The sequence below is a fragment of the Punica granatum genome, chromosome 3 (assembly GCF_007655135.1).
Source record: "Punica granatum isolate Tunisia-2019 chromosome 3, ASM765513v2, whole genome shotgun sequence".
Lineage (NCBI taxonomy): Eukaryota > Viridiplantae > Streptophyta > Magnoliopsida > Myrtales > Lythraceae > Punica > Punica granatum.
This window is the reverse complement of record NC_045129.1, coordinates 22,354,248-22,359,780: the sequence shown is the minus strand read 5'-3', so window position 1 is coordinate 22,359,780 and position 5,533 is coordinate 22,354,248. Positions and strand designations below refer to the sequence as shown.

The 5,533-nt window shown below is 40.8% G+C and overlaps 1 non-coding gene across 1 annotated transcript; it reads left to right on the top strand.

Annotated features, from left to right (window-relative positions):
* The first annotated feature begins 4,950 nt into the window (after nt 1–4,950).
* LOC116202113 lies at nt 4,951–5,057 on the top strand. Its single transcript, XR_004155995.1, has one exon. It is a non-coding gene; the product is annotated as a small nucleolar RNA R71 (small nucleolar RNA).
* Nucleotides 5,058–5,533: the final 476 nt, after the last annotated feature.

Sequence of the window (5,533 nt, the reverse complement as noted above, 5' to 3'; positions counted from 1 at the left end):
TAGAGAGAGTCAGCAGTTGTTATCCACCCTGGCTTCAAAAACAAAAAGAAAACAACAAAAAGAACAAAAATAGCAGATAATCCATCTTAACTAAAACAATCAAATAGCAAATATCCCAAGTCTACCCAATGAGTGGGTGCTTGATAAAGTACAAACCAACAGCAAATCAAAATAAAACAAATGAAGCAAAAGAATTGAGAGCCAACAGGGACTTTAGCTCTCAGACATGGGCTGCCTCCCATGAAGCACTTAGTTTATAGTCGCTAGTTCGACTTTTCCAATTCTTCAACCGAATTTGCTAGATCCACCGTAGTGGCATCACCATCAATATTTTCCCCTTCAAAGTAATGCTTGAGAAGATGACCGTTTACTTTAAAAGTGCGGTCATCTTCTGACTTCAGCTCAACTGCACCATAGGGAAAAACATTAGAAATAACAAATGGTCCAGACCATCGAGATTTTAACTTACCTGGGAACAACTTCAAGCGAGAGTTGTATAATAGGACTTTCTGACCAGGCAAAAACTCTCGCTTTAGGATGTTCCTATCATGCCATCGCTTGGCTCGCTCCTTGTATATCCTAGCATTTTCATATGCTTCCTCTCTCATCTCAGCCATCTGATTCAATTGGAGCAATCTCTTTTCACCTGCAGCTTGTAAATCAAAGTTAAGGTATTTTATGGCCCAATATACTTTGTGCTCAAGCTCTACTGGTAGGTGACATGATTTACCATAAACAATCTTGTATGGGGACATTCCTATGGGGGTTTTGAAAGCTGTCCTGTAAGCCCACAATGCATCATCAAGTTTTAAAGACCAATCTTTCCTAGATGCATTGACTGTTTTCTCTAAGATACGCTTTATTTCCCTATTGGACACCTCAACCTGTCCACAAGTCTGTGGATGATAAGGGGTGGCAATTTTATGAGTAACTCCATATTTTGATAATAATTTTTCAAATTGCCGATTGCAAAAATGTGATCCCCCATCACTTATAATGGCTCTAGGTACCCCAAATCTTGAAAAGATGTTCTTTTCCAAAAATCTGATTACAACTCTGGCATCATTACTTTGTAGAGCAACTGCTTCTACCCATTTTGAAACATAATCAACAGCCACAAGAATATATTTATTTGAAAAAGAAGAGGGAAAAGGACCCATAAATTCTATTCCCCACACATCAAAAAGCTCAATTACAAGAATGCTATTTTGTGGTACTTCATGTCTCCTAGAAATATTGCCAGTTCTTTGGCATGGAGCACAAGACATAATGTAATTCCTGCAATCATGAAATACTCTTGGCCAATAAAATCCACAAGATAAGATCTTAGTTGCAGTTCTTTCCACACCAAAGTGGCCTCCTGCTTCCTTAGAATGACAGTGTTGTATTATGCTAAGTTGTTCAGTTTCAGGCACACAGCGTCTAATTACTTGGTCAGCACAATATTTAAACAGATATGGTTCATCCCAAAAATAGTATTTCACATCATGCAAAAATTTCTTTTTCTGTTGAGATGACAAACCATATGGTGTGATGTTGCTAACCATGTAATTGACTATATCAGCATACCAAGGTAATCCTTGGATTTCTGCTACATGCAATTGTTCATCAGGGAACTTTTCATTAATGGGTGAATCTAAACAATCAGATTCCAAACGGGATAAGTGATCAGCCACTACATTTTCAGTTCCCTTTGTGTCTCTAATTTCCAGGTCAAATTCTTGTAGCAGTAGAATCCAACGAATTAGCCTAGGTTTAGCATCAGCTTTGGCAAACAAATATTTCAGGGCAGCATGGTCTGTGTATACTATGATCTTAGAACCTATCAGATAAGGCCGAAACTTGTCACATGCAAATATGACTGCTAAAAGCTCCTTTTCAGTTGTGGCATAGTTCTTTTGGGCCTCATTTAAAGTTCTACTAGCATAGTATATTGCATGAAATACCTTACCTCTCCTTTGCCCAAGTACTGCTCCTACAGCATAGTCGCTGGCATCACACATCAGCTCAAACGGAAGCTCCCAATTAGGTGCAACGATCACTGGTGCAGAAGTGAGTTTCTCCTTCAATAAATTGAATGCCTGCAAACAATTGTCATTAAAAACAAAAGCAGAATCTTTTTCAAGTAAATTACAAAGAGGTCTAGAGATTTTAGAAAAGTCCTTGATAAATCTCCTGTAGAAGCCAGCATGTCCTAAGAAGCTCCTTACTCCTTTTGTTGAAGTGGGTGGTGGCAACTTCTCTATTATCTCCACTTTTGCTCGATCAACTTCAATCCCTTTCTTTGACACCTTGTGACCTAAGACTATACCCTCTCTTACCATAAAATGACATTTCTCCCAGTTCAGAAGCAGATTAGTCTCCTTACATCTTTTAAGCACACAGCCTAAATTTGTCAGACAAGATTCAAATGACTTCCCAAAAACAGAGAAATCATCCATAAATATTTCAATAAAATTCTCTAACATGTCAGAAAATATAGACATCATGCACCTCTGGAAAGTGGCAGGTGCATTACAGAGACCGAAAGGCATTCTCCTAAAGGCAAAAGTGCCATAAGGACAAGTAAATGTGGTTTTCTCCTGGTCCTCGGGTGCTATATGAATCTGATTGTAACCAGAATAACCATCTAGAAAACAATAATAATCATGCCCTGCAAGTTTTTCTAGCATCTGATCAATGAAGGGGAGGGGGAAATGGTCTTTACGGGTAGCATCATTTAGTTTCCTGTAATCTATACAAACTCTCCACCCAGTCACAGTACGAGTCGGGATTAATTTATTGACCTCATTTTTAACCACAGTCATACCACCCTTTTTGGGCACTACTTGAACAGGACTAACCCATTTACTATCTGAGATAGGATAGATAATACCTGCATCCAACAGTTTAAGCACTTCTTTCTTCGCTACCTCTTTGAGAGTTGGGTTAAGTCGCCTATGTGGTTGCACTATGGGTTTGCACTCAGCTTCCAACATTATCCTGTGAGTGCAAATCAAAGGGCTGATCCCTTTGATATCTGCAATAGTCCATCCTATTGCCTCCTTGTGCTCTCTCAGCACGCTTAGGAGCTGTTGCTCCTGATCACCTGTCAAGGAAGAAGAGATAATTATTGGCAAAGTATCATCTATTCCAAGATAGGCATATTTTAAATGGCTAGGCAATGGTTTAAGTTCTAGCACCGGGGACTGTGTCAAAGATGATACTGGTTTTGTCGCACTAGTGCCCAGCTCCTCATAGTAGCGAGCCTTGATTTCTGATACCTTCTCCACAGATTCTTCCTCATGCTCATCATCATCACTCCAATCGTCCAGATCCCTAAGGACTGATTCCATTGTATCCACACCTGCTTTCTCCTCCACAGACTCAGAGATAAGCTCATCAATAATATCAATGGTGTAACATGATTTGCCATCATCAAATTTCTTTATGGCGTCATAAACATTAAAAGTTATTTGTTCATTCATAACTCTTAAAGTGAGCTTACCTTGTTCCACATCTATTAATGCTTTACCTGTCGCAAGGAACGGTCTGCCAAGGATCATGGGCACCTCTCTGTCCTCCTCCATCTCCAAGACTATGAAGTCGACTGGAAATATGAATTTGTCTACCTTCACCAGGACATTCTCAACAATACCCTTTGGATATTTGATACTCCTGTCAGCAAGTTGCAAGGTAATATGAGTTTTCTTGCATTCTCCAAGTCCAAGTTTCCTGAAAATAGACAGAGGCATTAAATTTATACTTGCACCTGAATCAATAAGAACGTTCTCAAAATGAAAATTCCCTATAGTACAAGGAACAGTGAAACTCCCCTGATCTCTTTGTTTGCGTGGTAAGTTAGGCAAGTCCTTTTGGAGAATCATAGAACACTCTCCTGTAAGCATCACAGGCTCACTCCCATCAAACTTCCTCTTTTTAGTGAGCAGATCCTTCATGAATCTAGCATATGAAGGCATCTGCTGGAGTGCTTCTGCAAATGGAATGTTGATTTGCAGCTTTTTAAAAACATCTAGGAATTTAGCAAATTGGGCGTCCAACTGTTGTTGCTTCAATCTTCCTGGAAAGGGGACAGGAGGAACATACGGTTTCACCCCTAGTGACTTCTGCCTTGGTTCCTCCACCTTTTGCTTACCTTTGTCTTTCTCCGGACTCTCCTCCTGAGTTTGAGCTTTTCTATTGACTATTTCCAATTCCTTGCCACTCCTCAGCATTATAGCATTGACACCCTTGGGGTTCTCTTCAGTGTTGCTGGGTAAAGACCCTGATGGTCTATTACTCAATTGCTGAGAAATCTGACTAATCTGACCCTCTAGGTTTCGAATAGTGGCTTGTTGATTCTGTAGCATGGTGTCAGTCTTTTGCATATAGCTCAACATGAGCTCTTCCATTCTCGACTGACTTTGCTGAGGTGGAGCATTCTGAGCAGGGCCTTGCTTTTGGAATCCAGGTGGCGGTTTAAGTGCATTATTCTCATTCCTCCATGAGAAATTAGGATGATTACGCCACCCGGGATTGTAAGTGTTCGAATAAGGCCCTTGATTACTCCGTTGGAAGTTGTTGACAAAGTTCACTTGCTCTCCATTGGGTGAAGCCGAGGGATTTCCAGACATGCATTCAAGAGTCGAATGTGGTCCTGAACACAACTCACAAAAAGCAACCTGATTAGTATTAAAAGAATGTGCTGAGGTGAGTTTACTTACCTGGGTAGTGAGAGCTGAAATCTGGGTTGTCAAATTAGCAATAGTGTCCATGTCATTGACTGATGCCACTCTTGATTTACTTCTTTCATTCTGCCAATTATGTGCACTGGAGGCCATCTCTTCTATCAAAGCACTTGCTTCATCATAATTCTTACCCATCAGTGCGCCTCCTGCTGCAGCATCTACTAGAGACCTCAATGTATCATCCAGGCTAAGATAGAAGACCTCAATTAGGAGATTATCTGGCAATCCGTGATGTGGGCACTTTCTGATTGCCTCCTTGAATCTCTCCCATGCCTCATAAAGTGATTCACCATTGAACTTGGTGAAGTTAGTGATTTCGTTCCTCAATCTTGCAGTCCTAGCTGGTGGGAAAAATCTCCTGAGAAACTTAGATGAAAGGTCGGCCCAGGTGGTGATGGACTCTTGTGGCAGTGAATTGAACCAGGCTCTCGCTTTATCCCTAAGCGAGAAAGGAAAAAGCTGTAATCTAATAACATCATCAGTGACATTATTCATCTTTACCGTGTTACAGTATTGGAGGAATCCTGCAATATGCTCATCAGGACTCTCGTTGGGATATCCTCCAAACTGATTTGATTGAACCATCTGGATGAGTGCTGGCTTCAGTTCAAAGTTATTAGCTGGAATAGTGGGCCTTCTGATCGCAGAACCCATAATAGTAGGTACTGCATAGTCTCGAAGTGCTCTGGCAGCACCCTGTATTTGGCGGTTGATGTCATCATCTGCCATCTCAACTACCTGCAATTCTTCCCTTCTTCTGTTCTCTCTTCTCAACCGATGCAAGGTGCGCTCTATCTCAGGATCTA